At 40.9% G+C, this 24,296-nt stretch overlaps 1 long non-coding RNA gene across 1 annotated transcript in view; it reads left to right on the top strand.

Moving 5' to 3' along the window:
- Positions 1-24,296, top strand: part of LOC309661623 — a 94,192-nt gene that overhangs the window by 51,395 nt on the left and 18,501 nt on the right. The window contains exon 2 of the long non-coding RNA XR_014264110.1: positions 19,817-24,039. This is a non-coding gene — a long non-coding RNA (uncharacterized lncRNA). The remainder of the gene's footprint in view (positions 1-19,816; positions 24,040-24,296) is intronic.

Here is a 24,296-nt window from a genome sequence, read left to right as displayed (position 1 = left end):
CCTGAGAGGGCCTAACGTGGAAAGAAAACTCAAGGTCAGTTAGGGAGAAACAAACCTGGAAAAGGTAATTAGATTTCAACCAAGCAGTTATTAACAAGGAAGGAAAACTGAGAAAAGATCTTGGCTGCCTGCATTCTTTAACTGTTATGCTGATTTTACTTTCAATATAAATTTGGCATTTGGAAAAAACAGTTCATCTTTATCCCTAGATTTTTTTTTTTTTCCTAAATGAAGAGCTCTATTTTGTTATGGTGATGGTTTTTAGAAACATAATTGAGAGGAAGAATATATTAAGATCTTCATCCCAGTAACCACACCTGTGAATGGCCTCATCTTGAAAACCATGAGCTCACAGTCCGACCATAATTCCTATTACAGATGATCTGGCTTAGGGTGGGCCAAAGACATTCCCTCTGATTTCTAATTTCCTCTTAAATTGTACCAGGCTGATTGAATGAAGTAGCCAACACCCAAACTGTTCTAATCACACCTATATTTTGGGCAAAGCCATCAAAAGATGTGTAGATTACCCTCCCATCCTATTTCTTCCAATTCTCCTGGGCCCCATGTACGCACACAATCAGGGCTCTTCCTGCAATCAGGCAGCAGGAGATGGAGTGGTGAGGGGAGGCTCTGAATCAACAGGCAGTAGAGCTGCGCCCAGTCTGGTTGCTATTTGCAGGAGCGACAAGAAGCAGAGTTAATTCTAGGCAAAGATTGCCATGTGCAGAGCCTGGTGTGTCTGAGCCAGCCTGCAACTTGCTTGGCTCCCACTGTATGTGTCCTCTGTGTGTTTGGTGTGTGTGTGTGTGTGTGTGTGTGTACAGTTACTAAAGGTCTCAGGAAATTACAGAGTACTAGTCATTTACAAATAGAGATTGTATAAGGTAGAGTCGGTTTTATCACTGCCTCTTTTACTTTCTAAAGTTTGGACCAGCCTTCCTTAGGTCTGCCCTCTGCTAGTTTGTTGCAGTTTCCCAAAGGTTGGCTGCTGCTGAGCAGACTGCCCAGCTCAAACTGTAGGAATCCCTCGTGCTCTCTAGGCCACTCAGTCTCCAGCTGACCTCTGACCTAGGCTATGCATTCTGTCCCAAAGCGGTACACCCTGCCCCCTCTGCCTGAGAGTATGGTGCTAACTCTTAGGTTATGTTCAAAATTCACATGCTGTATTCTGCACCTTTTTTTCAGTCAGTTTTTGTTTTCCTGAACACTTGAGCAGCTTTTTGTACTGCAGTGCAGCTTGGTTAAAGAAAGGTGTCAGTCTTTTTTTTAATAAATTTATTTATTTTTGGCTGTGTTGGGTCTTCGTTTCTGTGCGAGGGCTTTCTCTAGTTGCGGCGAGCGGGGGCCACTCTTCATCGCGGTGCGCGGGCCTTTCACTGTCGCGGCCTCTCTTGTTGCGGGGCACAGCCTCCAGACGCGCAGGCTCAGTAGTTGTGGCTCACGGGCCTAGTTGCTCCGCGGCATGTGGGATGTGGGATCTTCCCAGACCAGGGCTCGAACCCGTGTGCCCTGCATTAGCAGGCAGATTCTCAACCACTGCACCACCAGGGAAGCCCCTAAAGGTGTCACTCTTTAACTTTATTCCCTCCTGGTCTGGCTGACAGGAATGGTAGGAGATTAATTCCTGCTTCTTCTTGTAAACCAGCACTTTTTTCTGTAGCTGAGGTCTCTAATCAGCATATTAACAATACTCCCTAAATTTACATAATGTATGCATGATCCAGTTTCTCCATATCCTTGTCAGCATTTGATGTTGTCACTATTTTTTATTTTAGTTGTTCTGGTAGCTATGTAGTGATAGCTCATTGTGGTTTTAATTCATGTTCCCCTAATAGCTAATGATGTTGAGCCTCTTTTCATGTGTTTATTTGCCATCTATATATCCTCTTCAGTGAAATGTCTGTTCTTGTTTTTGTCCATTTCCTAGTTGGTTGTTTTTTTTTCCTGTTGAGTTTTGAGAATTCCTTATGTATCCTAGATATGAGTCCTTTGTTGGATATGTACTTTGCAAATATTTTTCCAACTCTATAACTTGTCTGTTTATCTTCTTCAAATGGGTTTTCACAGAACAAATTTTTAAATTTCATGAGGTCCACAGAAAACTACTAGAGCTAATCAATGAATTTGGTAAAGTAGCAGGATACAAAATTAATGCACAGAAATCTCTTGCATTCCTATACATTAATGATGAAACATCTGAAAGAGAAATTAAGGAAACACTCCCATTTACCATTGCAACAAAAAGAATAAAATACCTAGGAATAAACCTACCTAAGGAGACAAAAGACCTGTATGCAGAAAACTATAAGACACTGATGAAAGAAATTAAAGATGATACAAACAGATGGAGAGATATACCATGTTCTTGGATTGGAAGAAACACCACTGTGAAAATGACTCTACTACCCAAAGCAATCTACAGATTCAGTGCAATCCCTCTCAAACTACCAATGACATTTTTCACAGAACCAGAACAAAAAATTTCACAATTTATATGGAAACACAAAAGACCCCGAATAGACAAAGCAATCTTGAGAGAGAAAAATGGAGCTGGAGGAAACAGGCTCCCTGACTTCAGACTATACTACAAAGCTACAGTAATCGAGACAGCATGGTACTGGCACAAAAATAGAAATATAGGTCAATGGAACAGGATAGAAAGCCCAGAGATAAACCCACGCACATATGGTCACCTTATCTTTGATAAAGGAGGCAAAAATATACAATGGAGAAAAGACAGGCTCTTCAATAAGTGGTGCTGGGAAAACTGGACAGCTACATGTAAAAGAATGAAATTAGAACACTCCCTAACACCATATACAAAAATAAACTCAAAAGGGATTAAAGACTTAAATGTAAGGCCAGACACTATAAAAGTCTTAGAGGAAAACATAGGCAGAACACTCTATGACATAAATCACAGCAAGATCCTTTTTGACCCACCTCATAGAGAAATGGAAATAAAAATAAAAATAAACAAATGGGACCTATGTAACTGAAAAGCTTTTGCACAGCAAAGGAAACCATAAACAAGAGAAAAAGACAACCCTCAGAATGGGAGAAAATATTTGCAAATGAAGCAATTGACAAAGGATTAATCTCCAAAATATACAAGCAGCTTATGCAGCTCAATATCAAAAAAACAAACAACCCAATCCAAAAAAGGGCAGAAGACCTAAATAGACATTTCTCCAAAGAAGATATACAGATTGGCAACGAACACATGAAAGGATGCTCAACATCACTAATCATTAGAGATATGCAAATCAAAACTACAATGAGGTGTCACTTCACACCAGTCAGAATGGCCATCATCAAAAAATCTACAAACAATAAATGCTGGAGAGGGTGTGGAGAAAAGGGAACCCTCTTGCACTGTTGGTGTGAATGTAAATTGATATAGCCACTATGGAGAACAGTATGGAGGTTCCTTAAAAAACTAAAAATAGAACTACCATACAACCAGCAATCCCAATACTGGGCATATACCCTGAGAAAACCATAATTCAAGAAGAGTCAAGTACCACAATGTTCATTGCAGCACTGTTTACAATAGCCAGGACATGGATGCAGCCTAAGTGTCCATCGACAGATGAATGGATAAAGAAGATGTGGCACATATAGACAATGGAATATTACTCAGCCATAAAAGGCAACGAAATTGAGTTATTTGTAGTGAGGTGGATGGACCTAGAGACTGTCATACAGAGTGAAGTAAGTCAGAAAGAGAAAAACAACTACTGTATGCTAACACATATATATGGAATCTAAAAAAAAAAAAAAAAGGTTCTCATGAATGGGCAGGACAGGAATAAAGATGCAGACACAGAGAATGGACTTGAGGACATGGGGAGGGGGAAGAGTAAACTGGGACGAAGTGAGAGAGTAGCATTGACATATATACACTACCAAATGTAAAATAGCTAGTGGGAAGCAGCTGCATAGCACAGATCAGCTTGGTGCTTTGTGACCACCTAGAGGGGTGGGATAGGGAGGGTGGGAGAGAGATGCAAGAGGGAGGGGATATGGGGATATATGTATACATACAGCTGATTCATTTTGTTATACAGCAGAAATTAACATACCATTGTAAAGCAGTTATATTCCAATAAAGATGTTAAAAATTTTTTTCATGAGGTCCAGCTTACCAGTTTTTTTTCTATATTGGTTTGTGTTTTTGGTGTCAAGTCTAAGAACTGTTGGCTTAGCCCTACATCCTGAAGATTTTCCTCTGTGTAGACTTGCATTTTTCACCAAATTTGGGACTTTTTCAGCCATTATTCCTTCAAATGCTCTTTCAGTTCTACTATCTTTCTCTGGTCCCTATGCAACTACAATAGTAAGAATGTTGATTATTTTGTTATTGTCCCACAGGCAGTTGTCTCAAGTTCACTGCTTCTGTCCTTTGTCATCTTTTTTCTACTATTGAGCACATACAGTGGGTTTTTTAATTTGTATTTTTCAGTTCTATAATTTCTATTTGTTTTTTTTTAAAAGAACTTCTGTTTCTTTGCAGAGGTTTTCTATTGTTTTCATTTATTTCAAGAGAATTTGTTATTGATGAAGCACTTTTATGATTCTGTTTTAAAATCCTTGTCAGGTAATTCCTACCTTTGATTTGTCATGGTGTTGGCATCAGCTGATTGGCTTTTCTTATTCGAGTTGTAACTTTCTTCGTTCTTGGTATGATGGTGATTCTCAACTGTATTCTGGACATTTTGCCAATTATGTTGGCAATACTCTGGGTCCCATTTAAAGCTTTTATTTTAGCAGGCATTCACCCTGTTCAGGTTTGGCATGCAGCTCCTGACCTACTTCTGTGGCTGTGATTCCAATGGCAGTTTAATTCCTAGAGCCTTTGTGGTGTTGTGTTCGTGGGTTTGGTTTATCAGTGCCTGCGTCTCCCTGTGCTCCCAGCTGGTGCTGGCTAAGCGGGTGGAGGCTGGTCCCCAGGCCTGGGTGCTTGGGCGAGACTTGGTGAGGAGGGGTGTGGTAGGATGCCCCTGTCAGTGTCCCCTGGCTGCTTCTGGGCAAAGGAGAGTTTTGGGCCCATGGGAACAAAGAGGCTTCTTGGACCAGGCAGCTTGCTGTCGCCAGGTCTTTTCTCCTATGTCTGCCCACTCACCTCAGTTTCTCTTGGCAGAAAAGATGTCTCAGGCCCTGCAGGAAGGAAAGTGCGTCCCCTAGCTCAGGGCTCCCAGTTCATCCCCCTTGCCTGTGGAGTTGGGTTTGCCTGATGCTGTCAGAGGGACTCCTGTTCAATATGGGAGAAGAGTGAGCCCACCTGTGCTGCCTTCCTTTCCTAGGTGGGGAGCTGGGAAGCAACATGTCTGGTGACCTTCTGTTGGGTAGATGGTTGGTGCACGATGTCCTACCACCGTGCCGTTCCTCTCCTCCTGGGGTCCCAGACCAGCTCACCTTCTTCTCACCACTTCTCAGAGTTCTCCTCTGGATGCCTTGCATGCCATTTCCAGAGTGTATAGTTGACCAGGAGAAAAATGACTCTGTGCCGTTGGGTCCAGACTGGAAGTCCGTGTATGTGTGTTTTATGACTTCTGTTGTCTTCCTTCAAGATGCTAGGCTGGGGTATGGAGGGAAGAAAGCTGTCTGATGCAACAAACACACATTAATTAAAGTAAAGGAAGAGTTACTTCTCATTGGCTTAGAATTTAATAATTCTTATAAATTTATTTCCTGAAGATTGTCCCTTCATTTGCCTCAAAACATTATTTTCCCCAAGCAACCTTTTTTTTTGTCCTTGCCTAGGTTTGTACAACTGGCAGAACACTCTTTGTGCTCACAGTATCTTAGAAAACTACAGGATGTGCTGAGCAGTGAGAATTTGCCTTTCTGTCTTGTCCAACTTTACCTTTACCCAAGCTGCAGACAGAGTTTCTAGGAAGCAACAGCAACCTCAGTACTTACCAGATTTAACTGTCCCCAAACTCTAAAGTAACTACAGATCTCATAGTTATAAGATAATATACATGTAATAGGTCGTCCAATAACTATCAGCTGAATGAATGATTCATAATTTCAATTTACATTTTTATTTTCTTAGATTCTCATCTGAATCCCCATTTTTCTTAAGATAATCATTTATTCATAATTTGACTGAATGTGTGTTGAAACTAGGTTGAATGCTCTGGTTGTGTGTTTCCATAGTTTCCTGCACTTCCCTTCATGCAAGAGATATCTTCTGGTCCGGTTCATCGAGCTTTTCATGAATGATGGAGCTTATACTCGTGGTCACATAAGCAAACGATTGACTTTAGGAATATGTAGAAAGACATTCATTAAAAGGAACAATCAGCAAAGGTGGGGAGTTGGGGAGCTAGAGTTCCCTCCTCCTCACCCCAAAGCCTCGAGATATCTTGGGGCCCCTTCAGTTTAGTGCATGTATAATCTGGATGTGAGGCTCGCATGATTCTTCTCAATGACTAGGAACTGACATCTGAACTTACTCAGCTTCCCAAGAATTCATATTCAACCTCCAATGGAATGCTACTGAACAAACCACACTTCATTTTACCTGTGGAATACCACCCTTGGGGTATTCATGATGCAGGCATCGAAATGAACCCTCGCTGGACACCTCAAGTCCAATCACAGGATGCATGGCATTTTGCTGTTATTGCTTATTCAATCATATCTCATATCCATCTAGACTCTAAGCAATGGGTGAAGAGAACTGTGCTAATTTTGCTATCCATTTTCTCTCCAGTAGCTAACACAATGCCTGACACACAGTGGGTGTTCTTATTTAATAATTAACTGTTCCACTGTCGGTTCTCTACGGTGTACTCTTCTAATAGTGAGTAAACCAAGTTCCTTCTCTTACAAAGCTTACTTTCTAGTGGGAAAGATAGGCCATAAACAAACTATTAGGTATAAAATAAGCTACAATGATGTATTGTACAGCACAGGGAATATAGCAAATATTTTATAAGAAGACCCTTAAATGGAGTATAACCTTTAAAAATTGTGAATCACTATATTGTACACCTATAACATATAGTATTATACATCAACTATATTTCAATTTTAAAAAGTAAATAAATAATAAAAAAGTAAAAAAAATAATAATAATTAACTATTCCAGACACTGGTAAAGGTGAGAAGGAGTCCAAAATGTGGAAGAACTGGTTGTTTCCCCAAGAACTTAGAACTTTGGTGAGGAAGATTCATGGGGAAATAACTAATGGTGGTATAAGTCATTCAAATAAATGCTAGGAAGAGATTAAAATGATCAGCCCTGGTAGTCACCATCACAGGGAAGTTAATTACCAATTTATGGGATCAAGGAAGGCTTTACACAGGAAGTGGTGTTCAGCTCATCTGGAAATAATGCAGTGTGGTAGATGTAAATACCTTCTCCAGAGTGCATCCCCCTTTTCCTGACTTCTATTCTTTTTCCTCAAAGGAGAAAATTTCACAAAGTCTTCCTGTTACTAAGGGTCTACTTCCTGCGGAAAGTCCTGAATAGCATTCAGTGATTTAAAAAGAACCTCTGTGGGATAATAGTAGATCCAGATCTGGGTGCTAAGTCTGGAGCGAAAATATTAACCAAATTTTCAACCCAAATACTATTCCAGGGCCGTTGGAAGTCACTTTGTTTTGGTTTAAGCAGTTTGGTTTTGGCTCATAAGTAATCTCAGATGGTAACAGCATTTCTAATTAGGTCTTAGTCCTGCCGACTGTAATTCATTTAAGGGTGTGAACATTTTTTTTTTCTTAATTGGATTCATAGCATTACTGACTTCTCCAATGACCAAGAGAAATTGTATAAACTTTGGTAATTGGATTTTCCAACTGAAGGGCTATTAACTCTCTCAAGAAGAGAGAATATATAACAAATCCAATTCAACTCTGTTAGTTTCTTATAAAAAGACTGCACATTTTCATCAAATATTTTGCTAAAATATCGTCAAGTGTTTTGGGGCTGCCTCACTGATTTTTCACCAGGAACTTGATTGAAAAGGTGGGAAAGAGGCAAATCATATTGCTTTTCTTTAAATGATTTCTTCAACACAGAAAGGTTAGGTGACTTGCTGTTTATCACACAGCAGACCAGGAGCAGAGTCGCTGACTGTATCTTATATGATGTGCTTATTTTGTGGCTAGAAAAAAGATTTTAAAACCTTTGCCCCTAATAATAGTTAGGGTGTTCACTAATGACTCAGAAAATGAGGGTGTGGGACTAGGAATGAAGGAGTTAAAAATGAACACCTTGAGGAAGGCAGGAGAAGGTGGAGAAATTGAAGTTGAAGGCTGTCTGAGGAAAGCAGGATTTCTGGATGCAATCTCTAAGGCCACACGATTGGCCCTTGCCACCAGAATGGTGGGATATAAACATCGGAAGAGGCTGTGACCCTGGGGTCAGGGGTAGCCAAGAAAGAGCTGTGGCAGAGCTGACTACATGAATTTTGGTTGGATGAATTAAACATTTCCAGGCCTTTCCTTCCTCTACATGAAGTAGTTTATATCCCATTATCTTCAACAAAGCTTATTGGGGTCAAAACATTTATTGTCTCTACCTCACAATTAGCTCTCATCTTCTCCCCATCATGCTATTTGCACGGGCTTCTCCTCAAATAGATTATAGTCTCTTCAGGGGTGAGGACCAAAGCTTATAGATTGTATCCCTGCAGGGTCCTGTACAATTCCTTCTACAAGTTAGGAAGTCAGTAAATACCTTTTGATGGTATTTCATTTAACGTAGATGTAAGGGATGTCCATCGTGTTTATTTCCAGGTCAAGACAATTCCCATTTTTTCGAGGACTGATGTTCTCCTCTTTTGCACCTGGGAATCATCAGAGGTGGCACCAGAGCCGTGCCTTCACTTTGAGATTCTCCCTGATAGGCCAAGCAGAGCCAATGAGTCTTTCTCTTAGACCTTTGGCATTTGAGAGAAGGAGGAAAAAGACATTAGAGTTTCCTGCCAATGGAAACCCATTATCAGGAGAAAGCAAGGTCCACAAACTCCCTGGTCCCTGTATGAGGCACACACTCTGGCTGTTCATCAAGAGGCATAGTTTCCATTCTTATCCACGATCAAACACCACAATTTCCCTCCGGTGTCAGCTGACGATTCCTCAAGCTCATGAAAAATGAGATTCCAGTCTAGGGATGATCATAAACCTATTAATGCTGTTCTATCCAATGATAATCATAAACTCAGTTCTGTCTAATGAGACATAGTAGGAAGTCTGCTGAGGGTCTTCTATAAAATATTTATTGCTACTTGAGAAAAAGAGAAAGAATAATAAGTTTCTCTCTGCCATTGCCACCATCCTCACCCCCTGCTTCCTGCCTTTAAATTGAGAGCCTGGTGTTAAGGCAGCTATCTTGTGACCATGAGGCAACCAAGTACAAGAATAACTGGCACACAGAGGCTGGTAAAATAAAAGGATGGAAAGGATCTGGCTCCTTGATGACATTGTTAAGTGGCAGAACCAGCCCTGGAATATCTGGAATGTTATTTTGTCGGAGAATTAAATGTCTTTTTTTCTAAAGCCACTCAGTCAGATTTTGGTTATTTGCAATAAAATGTATCCTAAGGTTAGACCATCTGACCCAGATCTTCCTTGAATTTCATTAGATTCACTAGTATACTTCCTATAGATTCTTTTCCCCCTTTGGGTAACCAGAGTAAATTTCTATTTTGTGCAACCAAAGAAGCATTAACTTCTTATGTCGGCTTATTAACTTATTACATAGGCTTTTCACAAAATATTTGAGGGTTGTTTTTTTTTTTTATATCATAGGAGGAAGTCAGGAAAAATGATCATCCAAGTGTAGAGAGTATTTGTTTCCTCTGCTTCCTTGAGTATTCCTCTGCATTTTGACTTAACTCTGGATGAAAGCAACAATCAACTCAAAAAGTACTGTTGCTATTATACTCTTAGCTTTGAGAGAGAATTGCAAAAAAGAGATGAGAGAATTTGAGCATAGCTTAATCAAAGGTAGATGCTCTTGCTGGTAACCTAGGGAATGTAATTCGAATTTAGCATTTTATGTCACCTGAGGTGAGAGTAAAGTTTAGATAAAAATATGTAACGAAGAGCATTTCAAATTGGCATATCTCCTTTTTAAAGAGAAGAGATAACATTTAGTGAAAGCTGCAAAGATATTCATGTCCTTTGACCAAGTAATTCTACGCTAGAGAATTTTTCCTAAGGAAATATTTTGACAGATGTAGGACAGATGTTTCTATCTGTAATATGAAAAAAGAAACACTGAAAAAGAAAAACATTAAATATTCAACAATAAGAAGATAATGTAGTTAATTACAATATATCAACTAGAGAGCCTACAATCCAACCATTAGATATAATAATGATGTAAGCAAGGTAAGAATATAGAAAATGTTTGTCATTTTTTTTTAAAGCACAATGCCTAGTGATATGTAAACTATGATTGTAATTATAGCTAAGATCTGGAAGGTATATTAAAAAATTAAAAAATAGTTTTTGGAGTTAGGTGGAATTGAGAGTAATTTCTTTCATTTTTTCAATGTTATTCCAATGTGTTTTATCCTTCATGCCAAGCATTGTGTCATGCCAAGATCATCACCTGTGCATAGAAAAAAAGTTTTCCCTCACTCCAAACCTCATGTGGACTTAAAAATTTGCTTGTTTTATGTTCTTATGCTGAATAATCTGAGCGATGGAAAACTCTTGAGGAGTCTATAGCTGAGAACTGACAGGACCACCATCACAAGGGACATGAATGTTCAGAAAAAGTTCTCCAAGGCCTTAGCAGGATTGATGATATATGGTCTAAGGGATATCAGAGTGGCCTACATTCTTCCTGATCCATAATTTCTCCCTGCGGTCTACTGGGTGGTTATTGATCTCTTATCCTTGGCAAGTTTCCTGAGCCTAAGAAGTTCTCTCCTGGGCCTTCTGAAGTTCATTCATGTGGCTGAGGTTTTTTTCAAGGGCATACCACATATATTGCCTGGAAAAGATCTCAATAAAATAGTTCCTCCTACTAGAATTTAAGTCGTTCTTCCTACCAGAATTTAATAGGCCTTTTCTTGAAAAGAATGTAATTGGTATAATAGCAACACTTAGAAAATAGTTTCATTTGTCCTTTCTGATAGGAAGTACTGACATGTAATGAGTGTGGGCAGGGCAGGGCTGGGCTGAGATGACCTGGGAGTGAACACATTAAATTCTACTTCCATATTTATTTGTATCTCTAAATAAGATAAGAAAACACTCCATAACAACGGCCATGTTCAGTGATAAGAATGGGCCCCTGTTAGAAGGAACCATGCCTTCAGCAGAGATGAATACAACCCTGGAGAGAAACCTTGGTCTTATGAGTAAGAAGTCTGGCGTCCCAGCCACAAGAAAGTAAATTGCCTTGGGGGGCTGTGAGACAGAGCAGTGTCCATATAGAAACATATGTCTGAGGTATAGTGGTTCTTGGTGTTTGGAAATGTGAGAGAGAATTTGTGATGTCAGAATAACTGGGAGATATTACTCAATTTAATGAGGAAGGGCGAGGAATACTAATCTCCTACAGTGTTGTAGACTGTCTTGAACACTGAAGAACTGTCCTCCATAAAATTTCAATAATGCTTCTGTAGGAAAACACTAGAAATTTAAAGCTGGGAAGCATCGTGACGTTATCGTCAAAAATGGAAAGAGTAGGGGGACTATAGAAGAAAAGCATATTTCTCTGAGTGTTGAGTTTTGTTTTGATGGTAATGATTCAACGATTCAGGAATGCATCTAGTATATTAGGAAAGGCTTTATTGGAGATCCTTATACATCATTGTCCCAGGAAAAACCAGCTGCTTTGGAATTCTCCAGTTAGATGTTTTATGACGGTGGTGACACTGAGAGATTTATTTGAGAGAGGAGCTTAAAAATCAGGCTTTGAAAATATACCTGCTGGAATTTTTACCAACCTTTATCATTTTTCTAGGTTTTATAATTTCACCTAGGCTTCTGGGGTGGAAAATCTGATGACAGAGAATATTCGTCAATGAGATAAAGAAAAAATATGTTTACTTCCATCTTTCATTTTGAGCCTAACTCTTACTGAAAATAATGCAATAGTTTTTTGGCCTCATATATATTTTTTCTAATCTGGGGAGAGTTCAGTTTGTGCCAATATGTTTAGCCATGCAGCATGATAGACTTTTAATTAAAACTATCACATGATGAGCTTATTGAGCATAGGAAGTCTCTGTAACACATTCATCTATAAGCTTCATGCAAAGGTCTTCCTGCAGTCACACAACTGCAGTTATGTTGGGTTAACCTGTAGTTTTAGGGTTTAACTAAGCCTTTTAATGTTAATATCCGTTTCCCTATGACTGGTTATTCGTTATTATAAAGGATTAATATAAGGAAAGGATTAGTCTAGTAGTGATCCTTCCTTAATTGCATTCTATATAATGGGGAAAAGCATAAATTGAAGCCCACCACCCATCAAGCTGAGGACAAGTGAACACACTGAAAAGAGAAATACTATCAATTTATTTTCGGTCTTTTCTATATGCTACTAATGTATTTGAAAGTGTTTGCAACCCTAAATCTCGTCTTTCTCACATTAGAGATTTTAGTTTCCCTTAAAGAAAAATGAAAATCCTCCCCCACCCCCGCTTCCCTCTCCCTCCCTTGTAAAAAGGATTCTAGGGCTTTGGCTGGTTCTCAATGTAATTTTGTTCTCTGAGTGCTTTATCTTTACCCATCTTGAGTAATGGAACCCAGTGAAGAAGAAGCAACTTTACAATCTTAATATGCTTTCTCACCCCTTCTCTTCTCTCCTTGAACAACTTGTGCCATGTTGATTTAGCTGAGGTCCCAGGACAGTTACTGCTAAGTTACAGGAGGGAAGGGGTATGGATCTTGGGTTGGCCATAGGTCATCTTCCTAGGTGGCTTTTTGGTGCCTGAACTTCCACTTCACTTATAGAAGAAAAACTCTCTAGGGACTGGAGGGAAAAAGATAAAAGAGTGTTTTTCTTTGTTTCCAGATCAAAATGGGAACCTGATACTTGGTCTTATTTTTCAGCACGCCCTAACCCAAGGAAAACGGTCAGAAGAGGGAGGGCAGGGTGTTTCTCTCCACTTAGGAGGCCATAAGCCTGGTCCCAGGGGCATTCCTTCCAGAGCAGAACATTGCTCACAGCCTGGGTGGCCAGGGAAGCTTCCTCCTGGAGAGATGCGGTGAGAGCAAGGGAGTGGCCAGAGCATGAGGGCAGGTGAGCAATCTGGGCTCATTCTTCCTTATGCCACCCAGGAGGCCTCAACTGGGAGCTCCAGTTGGGAGGGCTGATGGAAGGAATTTTCTGTTTTGTGTTGTTTTAAATAAGAGGAATATGATTATATTATTCCACTCTTGATCTTCACTTTAGCCCTACTTCTTGAGTATGCCATTTTTCTCAACAGATATCACTCACTTAAAAAGGGTTTGTAATGAAAGTCTCTTGAGTGGATACAAGAAAACATGCAACGCAGTCAGGAGAGACGCATTTTCCCCCTTCTGTTAAATTCTAGTAGAGGCTTATCACAAGCTGTTTCTGTTGCCTTGAATGCACACTGCTTTCTCTTCTGTTGAGAGAAATGCCACTAAATTTTCAACCCTCCTGGGCAAAACCTTCCCTGAAAGCATCCGCCCTTTCCTCCCTAGCTTTTATGCCCTCTCACTGCATCAAGTAACACAACCTGGTGGAAATGAAGCTTTATTAAAACATCATTCTCTAAGCAGTCCACAGGCAAGCTGCTCACCAGGCTTTGTCCCTTCTGCGACACAACAAATAGGCAGTAAGGTCTATCTCATCCACATATCTTTCTGTGACGGTATCTAGAGGGATTCTTGAACTTGAGAGTTTTAGGAAGATGACAATGACAACAACAGCTCTTCGAAAGAACTTAGTCTACATGAAAACCATTTACATTTGACTAAATCTTTGTGCTGGCTTTTCTGTTGGGATGGTAGCAACCGTCCAATTCCCATCTATTCCACCCCCCACCCCCCCGCAGCTATTATAGGGTCTGGAAGCCTGGAAACTACATTTTCCAAACTGCTTTGTCATCAGGTGTCTAGTTTAGGTTCCAGGAATGGGACCCCCCCCCCCTTGAGATTTAGAACAGAATAAAAAGAGAAGCTATTACTGACTCAGCAGTTGTGGACAAGCATGTAAGCTTTGGCAAAGCGCAGACATGAGGTTTTGCCAGACGTTTCTAGGTACAGTATTCTTTTGAAAATCACCCACTTTGGTGCTATAGGAAGCTGAGATCACTGGCTCAGGTTTGCTCTGATCCTCGAACTTCCTGATTTTCTGAATACTATGAGGAGCTGCCCAGACCCTTATTCTCCTCCCCCTTACAGTGGTTTTGTATAAGGGCTCTCATTCTCTGTATTAAATCCCTTCCTGCTTGACATACCTATAGTGGTTTCTGTTTTCTTGACCAGACTCTGCCTGATACAATCTATATAATCAATTACAAAAGCTAAAGGGTGAATCTTTGATATGAGATTTTAGTTACTGTTCATCAAGGCTCAGATGATTAAAACAGGAGTCATTTTTTTTTCTCATGCTGTCCAAACACTGCTCATCCTCTTCTGTGTGTTTCATTCCTGTTTTGTCTCATATTGTGATTTGCTTTCCATGCAAGAGCTCTTACTCTGATATGTTACAACAGTCTGCACACAGTAGGTCTACAATATTTATTTGTAGAATTAAAGACAAAATGAACTATACTTATGCCCTTGCTTTACATTCATCTTAGATACAATAATTTGTAACTAAATGGCAAATAAAGGAGGCTACTATACTTCTAAAACATTCTGCAAAATGTCTAATGATTACATACACCAAGGAATAGTTTATCCCTCAGTGTGAGTAATGTTGAATCATTGCCAATTCATTCTTGCATAGAGTCATTTACTCAGTAAATATTTATTGATCACCTACTACGTGTCAAGAATCATTGTAAGTACTGGGACACGTCAGGAAACAAAACAAGCAGAAATCTCTGCCCTGTTCATCTCACTGCTTTGATTTGATCTTGAAATCTGAGACTGGATGCTCTTCACTTTGTTTCTTTGTGTTAAGTGTCTCATTGTGCCTAAGGCAATTATTCTTGGTGGGATAATAGGTGTCCTGATGGCAGATCCGAACAGAAACCTGATTCTCCATATTAGGAAAGAGCATAGAGTCCAAGGCCCTGTCTGGGAACCTCATCTTCCTGGGACCCTTAATATAGGGATGACACTCTCTGTCTTCCTTGCTAATTGGTGTCACACGCATATGTGGATACACTTTCTTCCTGTGTGAAAATCCAAACTTCCCCCTCTTTATTAGTAGCAGTAGAAGTTAAGCACAGTTTCTCTTCCAGCCTTGGCAAGTTGTTGTTTTACTGGGATTGATAACATTTAGTAGCACTCACATTCATGTCCCTTCTTGCCAGTGGTTTATCATATTTCTGTTATTGTTTAGATTTAGACATAAAATAGTCCGGAGAGGTTTCTTATTCTCTATGTTGTTTTTGGCATATTTCCATGAAGAAGTTCACATTATCTTTGCTCATATGCTACCTCTGAATGATTTCTGGGATGAGACTGACTCATTGCTTATGACTAAGTTCGGTAGCAATTTCCTTTAAAAAGGATAATTCTACAGTTTATTCTAATACATTATATAAATATTCAGAAATATTAAGTAATATACTTGTGGGTAAATGATGGAAATGTATGACTTCATGTATATATTTTGTCCTTCTTAGTAAATGGGGAGAGAGAATTCACCCAGATATCACTGAGGGTAATTTTACTTCTATTCGCAAATAAAGGAGGCAGAAGCCTTCCCTGTATTCATGGTGGTCCCAAAGAGTGGCCAGAAGGAAACCAGGGACCACTAGTGGTTCTGGTTGATGGAGAGTCTCAGGCCATTGAGATATGACTTTTAACTTCATTCAAGCTCTGTTTCCTGCCTTACACTGAAAGGGTGGTACTCTGACCAGTGCTGAGAAGGGCAGGGTTGGGAGTGGGTGTGGTCAGATCTCCTGACTGGGGGCCAGAAAAGTAATTGGGATCCAGGCAACAGCACTGCCTATTTCCAGCCTAAGAGGCGTTTGGGCAGCTGGGATTTGGCTCTAATCAAAAGAACCTGTGATTCAGCTTGGCCCACGCCCAGTATTCACCACTAAGTGAAAATGGGATTTTATTGTTTTAATCTCCACTTCTTTAATTATGAATAAAATTGGGAATATACCTACTCATAAGGAAAAAAAAAAAAAATAAAGAACCTGTGATTAACCTCATAGCATAGGCCAGTGGAACTCACATTTTTAAGATTTAGGACAATCATTACAGCATGGATTCTTTTTTTCAGAAGACGGAAAACCTATGCTTCCAGATTTTTATTCTCTATGTCCAAACATGAAGATAGAAAACAGCAAGTCGGGCCAAATGGATTCTACAGTGTGTATCTCGTTGGCTGCCTGCGTACAGAGGCAGACTGAGCTGGATTGAAGAAAGAAAAAATTGCGCAGGGAGCGGGCGGAGACAAAATGAGAAAAAAATGAGTGGGGAAGACTTTCAGATCAGTTATCAAAAAAATAGGAGGAAAGGAAATACTGGATCCCTACTTTTGAATAATGCCTATGAGTTTTCTTAAACCAACAGAAAAAACTAGGAAATTAAGAACTAATTTTAATATCTTTTCCACCCAAGCCTATTCAAAGTGTTCTGAAAAACCCAAACCAACAAACAAAGCTCATAGGGCAGTACCCCAAGAAAAAAGTTAATTTTACTGTATGTCAAATAAAAATAATAATAATAATAATTTTTTTTTAAAACCTAGGGAAAAATATTGCTCCAAGCCTGAGGCACAGCTGGGGAGAAGGAGAAAGATGATGCTTAATGGTTCTTCTCTCCCTCGCAGTGTATTTCTACTTTAATCCAGCCTGTTCACATTCTGCGTGTTATTTATTTAAATGGAAGACAGTATGTAAATACACTAAATATAGGAGGGCAAAGCTGGAGACGTTCCAGCTTTGCAAATGTGGTAGGGGAAATGGCCGTGGAGCGCCCTGGCCAGCACATTCCAGCTCTGTTGTAACCCAGGGGCTGTCCTGCAAAGACAGCCTAAGCAAATATTTTCTCAGTTAATGGGCACAATTACTGAAATTTCACACAACACTTCAATCTTGCTCTGCAGTTCAATTTCCCTTCCACGTTCAATATCCAACCTTTTAAAAGACACATTTCCAGAGCTAAATTGGCTTTAGCACGCTTTGAAAAGTTCTACCAAATGATTGGAAACAGGCTGTGAATTTCTTCTCTTTTCCCTTTCTTTTTCTCCAGGTCCTCCTGTCCTAGTTTAGGGAATGTGTAGGGTCAGGGAAGCAGGTGGGGTCTGGCGGCAGGAAGAGGAAAGGGGGTCCATATATACTATCAGGAATATCTTTTTTTTTAGGATGAAATCTCATCAGGGAGCAGCCACAACTTTTTACTCCATACATACCTGTTGACATAGCTTTAGTATCTTTATCAAAATTATCTTCTTTATTTCTACCGAGATTATTTCTACCAAAATTACTTCTACCGAGAAAGATTTGAGGAGATTACAATTAAAACCATATACAAGGAACAGGGTAACAAGATTAGAAAGTAAATTTAAAAGTCATATATGCAGGCCAAAAAAAAAAAACCCACCCCATAATGGACCTTTAATTTATATTTGAATCTTTACATAACCAAAACAAAAGAAGAAACATACGCCTATATTTACGGAGTGAGTTCTTGCAATTTGCCCAGCTCTGGATTTGAACACAGAAAAGCGCTCATAATAATGCATCCTAATGTCCAATGATAGTATCTTTGGTGTCTTCACCCTGGAGAAAATTTGGTGATGATCAGCTTTATTCTGACTACGGTTAACTGTAATAATCAAAATATGCCTTAAGCAGAAGTCATGTCTAGAGAGTTATAGACTCTTTGTAAACACTTCTAGGGATATGCAAAGGTGCTGTTACCATATGTAATTGAGGAGTCAGGCTGCGGGCCAAAATCCCACGTGTGATCCCTCAAGCCCGACCATAGGCAATTGTTAAGGCTTTAACCGGCAGGCTTTTGTGGGCGAGCTGCGCTCGCCACACTTGGTGCACAGTCTGGGGTATAGTCAGATTCACTTCCCCACAGGGCGGCCAGGCTCACATACAACTGCATTCCTAAGTCCAAATACCTCCGTTCAGAGGCCTCCTTATCAAGGGGCCTTGCAGTCACTTTTCTACACTCTGACACAGTACTTTTCCACTCCTTGCCCTCTCCCCACCCCCATCCCCATCCCAGGGCTTCCCTGGCAGGGAGACAATCCCCCAATCTGTGCTGATACATCTGACCCTTGCCTGGAGCTGCTCTTGGGAGGGAAAATGGAACACTGGGAGCCAGTGCTTTTTCCTGTTTTGCCTGTTGATTATACTATTGCGGTAAGTGAATAAAGGCTTAATTGTTACTCTCTGTTTGGCTTGTTGTCTTAATTGACCGCCTTAACACCTGGCAGCTCAGCTTTCTCCAGTTCAGCTCCTGACAGTAATTAGATATCAAATTTGGGAACAGAGACACGATTTACAGTTCTTACTCAGGGTTGAATGGATATTTATCCAGAACAATCAGGCATCTTCCCTGAATTCCAGAGTCCGTCAAGCCCCTTGCGGGGAATTGAAAAGCATCATGGTTTCATGGACAGGACACAGAATGAAATGCCGGAAGCCTTGGGCTCTAAAGTATACCTTGCTGTATAATTTGGACTTACAACATCATCCAGATTTTCTGGGTTTTAGTTTTCTCAACTGGGAGACGAGGAACTCTGGACAAACGGGTATTGAAGATGCCTTTCACTGTATGATGCTCACCTGAGCCATCGCCTCTTCATTCCTTGATGTAGGTCAGAGTACCTATCACTCACTTTTGCTAGGACGTGGGAGTGATGGAGGGAGGAAGCTGGGGCAAGAGCGTAGTCCTCAGTGTCTTTAGGAACAATTACCCCATCCTAGATCGTCTACTGGGCAGCTCTAGGCCTTAGATAAGAATCTGGGCTTTCTCTGAGGACAAGCGTAATTTGGAATTTTATAATTTGATGCATATTTTCTAGAGCAGATAAGCCCATGTTTTAGTTTTAGAGCATCCTCAGGTGAGTGTCTAGACACTTGGTAGAGGATACTTTTCTCTGGTTTTTATTTATTTATTTATTTATTTATTTATTTATTTATTTATTTATGGCTGTATTGGGTCTTCGTTTCTGTGCGAGGGCTTTCTCCAGTTGCGGCGAGCGGGGGCCACTCTTCATCGCGGTGCGCGGGCCTCTCACTGTCGCGGCCTCTCTTGTTGCGGAGCACAGGCTCCAGACGCACAGGCTCAGCAATTGTGGCTCACGGGCCTAGTTGCTCCGCGGCATGTGGGATCTTCCCAGACCAGGGCTCGAACCCATGTCCCCTGCATTGGCAGGCAGATTCTCAACCACTGCGCCACCAGGGAAGCCCCCTTTTCTCTGTTTATAGACATAAGGGAGTACTTATTGTAGTATTTACTAAATAGATTTTGAATAAACATGGGTGTCGTGAGCTGAATTTGTGTCCTTCCAAAATTCATGTGTTGAAACCCTAACCCCCAGTGTGATTGTATTTGGAAATGGAGTCTTTAATGTATTTGGAAATGGAGTCTTTAAGAAGGTAATGAAGGTTAAATGAGGTCCTAAAGGTGGGGCCCTAGTCCTATAGGACTGGTGTCCTCCTAAGAAGAGCAAGATCTCACCAGCGGTCTTTCTCTCTCCACCCATGCACAGAGGAAAGGCCATGTGAGGACACAGTGAGAAAGTGGCTGTCTGCAAGCCAGGAAGAAAGATCTTACCAGAAGTCAACCCTGCTGACACCTTGATCTTGGATTTCCAGCCTCCAGAACCGTGAGAAAATCAGTGTCTATTGTTTAAGCCACCCAGTCTGTGGTGTTTTGTTATGGAAGCCCAAGCGGACTAATACAATGGCATAAAACAATCATCTGTATAAAACTCACTGTCTAAAAATAAAGCCAACAAAAAATGTGGCATGATATTGAGCAACTGATGGAATGTAAGAAAAGAATAGCCATTTGACCTTGACATTGGAAAAGGTTCCTTCAAGCAGCACAGCTTATCGACATAGGATTATTTTTCACTTGTTGTGGGTCCAAAGACCCCCTTTGTTCTGCAGAGAACAGCATTTCCTTTACGATAATATTTTATATATTCAAGTTTTCCGTTTTTCAGTTTTCAAGATTCAGCCTTTAGACAGATCTTAGTACATTTAATTATAATTGCATGTATGCACATGTATGTAAATTACATAAAATAAAAATATTATAAATTTTAGAAGTGTAAAAATTAAAGGTAGAGCTGGTAAGCTGGAAGGTGGTACAGGAGGAGAGTTGGAACAAAATGGAGGGAGTTAATTCCTCATTTTATAAATTAGAGAGTTGAGCAGTACAATCTGAAGTAGATGGATTAACGAACAGAAGACACAGTTCTTTAAAGTTACAAAAATCACCAGTAGTAGAGTTAACATAAAAAAAGGTTAACAAGTTCTTGGAGGGAAAGGAGCTAAGTTATGAGCTAGATCCCTCATTATTTATGAAATAAGATCAACAGCTACTCGGAAAACTGACACATCAGGAAACAGAAGTGTAGGTATATTGTTTGGAACTAATCGCAGTCCAAAGAAGGTGATGTTGGGCTACCAATCAGTGGAACCCCTCTTTCCCATCCAGTTTCTGAACGAATTGGGGAATAAGGCAAGGAGTAAGGCTGGTGGGAGATTCAAAGGTTACTTATTAGTAGTAAAGGCCAACTTGGGGTAGATGGCTTGCTCTGAGAGCTGAAAGCCTTGTTTAATGTACTCCAGGAAGAGGAACTTTTTCCATCAATTATAAAAGTTCTGGACCAGGGCAGCCCTTCCCACATTGCAGGAAGAGCCCACACCTGGAAAAGCAGCAGGGGAATGCCTTTCCCACTGAAGCTCCAACCCCAGGAGAAAGAAAGGAAGGAGCTGAGCCAGGCATGCACAGTTTATCTTTCTCAAATTTCCCACTCAGACTAAGCCATTCTTTAAATGAATTCCATGGTAGAATGGAGAGAGGCCAGGACTGGCACATATGGAAGGAAACTTCAGGATGAGGGAGTTTCCCCCTTAACAGATGCCTCTAGAGAGTTGAATGTGTACCTAGTGTAGGGCGGACTGGAGAAGAATTTTTCTTGTCATTGTATGGGAAGAATAGCAGTCGAAAGTGGGAGGTGAATGAGGGTTTGGTCTGTGCCTAGCCTTCACTTTGGCCTATTTTGGTTGCTACCTTGCCCTTCCTTCATCCCCCTGGAGATTTTGGTTGGACCACCTGAGCAGAGTCGAGGATGACAAAGTTAAAGAAGAAAGGAGCAAATGCTGGCTCAATACCGTAAGTCAGTTCTCCTGAATGTTTATCTTCAACCCTCATCCTCTCTAACATGGAAGCCACACTTCAATCTACTTCTGTTGAGTTATCTTTATTTTGTCCACAATAAGATGTGGGCCTGAGATGACATCTCAGCCACCCTCTCCTGCTTTTGGGATGCACAGTAGCCTTTTCTTTTCTTCCAGGTGAATAAATTCTAACATGATGAGAATTCAGGGAGGACCCTCAGGCCCTGAGATCAGACTGAAGTGGGCTACTCCCATGTATACTTGTTTGACTCTTGTCCATCGACCTTCATTCTGTTTCCTCCTCCCACTCTGTTGCGCTAAGGACACATTTCTCTAACCCTCAGAACTAAGCATCTCTTCTTCCTCCATTAGCCAGGTGATCGAGAACTTGGCATTCATGGTATCTTGATCTGGATGGTAGTTACACAGGAAATATATGTGTGTGAGAATTTATTGAACTGTGTACTTAAGGCTGGTGCACTTTATCCAATTTACCTTACGTGTGCTATAGATCAACTAGAAAAAAACCCTAGTCTTCAGTTCCTTGACAGTTTCTATCCCTGCCCGAAACTGGCACAAGAACAGGCGTGGCCCTTCCCCTAGACTTGTATTATGGCAACACTTTGAAGGTGGGGCTTTCTGAACTCCCCATAATCTGCCAGTGTTTCTCAGTCTTTTAAATATTTCTTTTCCTCAAGACTTACTGAACGTTTTCAAGGCACAGTCAATTTTCTTCTTCACCAGCTCTTTTTAACTGAGACACAAAATCTACAAGCCATAGAAAACTATTGTTACATTTTGCTGCATTTAAAAAAATCAACATGTGCATGACAAAAACACCATGAGTAAGATAAAAATATGGATGAAAAGATTAATATGGGAAAAATAATCACAACTCAAATCACAAAGGGCTCTGTCCCTAATAGAAGAGTTCCAACCAGTTTATAAAGAACCCAATAGAAAAATGGGCAAAAAATGTGAACAAAACATTCCATAATACATAAGACACCAAGCACATGAACAGATGCTGAACCTCTCTCACAATAAGAGAAATGAAAATGGCAATTACACCAAGACACCATTTTACAAGCTATCAGACAGGATAGAATAAAAAAGTTAGATACCACATGATGCTGGCAAGCGTGGGGGAAACAGGCCCTGCCATACAGTGGTTGGGAGGGCAAATTTTCTAGCTTTCATAGAGGGTCGTTGACTAGTGCCTATCACAATGACAAACGCATATGCCCTTTGAGCCCGTAGTTCCAATTTTAGGAATTTAGATGGCAGGTATACTTTTGACAGGCAAAATGGTGTCTGTTCAAGGTATTGTCATTGTTTGTGCTAGCAGACTATTGAAAATAACCTAAATGTTAATGACTAGAGGTCTAGTTAAATAAATTATGATATACGCTTACAATAGAATACTAGGCAGCTATAAAAAATAAGAAAGCATTTTTCATTTTAATATTTAAAAAATCTGAGTTATTGTTGAGTTAAAAAACCAATGATAGAACAATGTGCAGGGTGTGCTAATACTCGTGTAAAGAAGGAGGGGATGCATGAATGAATGAATGAATGAATGAATGAGGGGGCAGGTCCAGATCTGCCTCGAATGTGTGTTTGGGGGATCAGGGAGGTCAAGGCTAATAGGGAGAGACTCTGAAGTAGTCATGACTTGTCTTGTGTAGCCTCCCTCCCACCCTAACCCTTTTCTGGTTCTTAGTTCTTCCTTTGTTTTCTTAACCCTGCCCTTCAAGGCCGGTGTTCAGAAGTCCTGCTCTAGCTCTCAGCAAGGCCAATCTCTCTGCAAACACAATCACATTTAATTGTTAGTGGATTGTTGTAGAAATCCTCCTGGTTGTCAGTGAATTTCAGAGGAGGACCCACAAGATGTCCTTTCCATAGTGGCACCTTTGAGGCGTGGTGGTGCCTTTGGTACTTACTGGACGGCTGCGGCTAGAAAAGTTTGAAATGAGAATGCTTAGTGATTTATGTTCTCAGAAACCAGGAAGTGCTGGAACCAAGGGTTTTATTTTGTGAGGAGGTTTCCTCCACGGTGACACTGCCTGAATGCCCACTCATTTTATCAAAATAATAAGGTTTCTGAAGGACCATAAAGAGCTCCTTTGAACTTCTACCAAGAGAGAAAGGAGGAGACATAAGGTCCTTGAAGATATTGCAGAGAATGGTCCCCCCGCCCCCCAGAGTGAAGTGAGGACGATACAGAACAAGAGAGGGTAGGAGAACAGAGAGGAAGATAAAGCCTTCCACAGAGGAAGGAGAACGCTGAGAAATAGAGGGCAGCTGAGAAGGGATGACAGGAATCAGAAGCCCTGCCAGTACCTCTGGTGTTCGTGGAAAGACAGTGGAACCCGACAGCCTCCGCAGTGCGCATGACCGTGAGCAGGTTAACACTTCACAACAGGGCAGCGGGCAAGCGACTCAGTGGCCGCCAGTGAGAACTAATGAGCCATCGTCCATCCACAAAATGGGATGATTCTAGCTCTAAAAGGGAGGAAGGACTAGTTCTCTTACCACTATAGAGCGATCTCCAGGATATAGGTACTTTTTAAAAAATTAGGTGAGGGCTTCCCTGGTGGCGCAGCGGTTGAGAGTCTGCCTGCCAATGCAGGGGACGCGGGTTTGCGCCCTGGTCTGGGAGGATCCCACATGCCGCGGAGCAACTGGGCCCATGAGCCACAATTGCTGAGCCTGCGCGTCTGGAGCCTGTGCTCCGCAACAGGAGAGGCCGCGATGGTGGGAGGCCCGCGCACCGCGATGAAGAGTGGCCCCCGCTTGCCGCAACTAGAGAAAGCCCTCGCATGAAACGAAGACCCA

Source organism: Balaenoptera physalus (genome assembly GCF_965194825.1).
Source record: "Balaenoptera physalus genome assembly, chromosome: 5".
NCBI lineage: Eukaryota > Metazoa > Chordata > Mammalia > Artiodactyla > Balaenopteridae > Balaenoptera > Balaenoptera physalus.
This window is presented reverse-complemented; position numbering and strand designations above follow the sequence as displayed.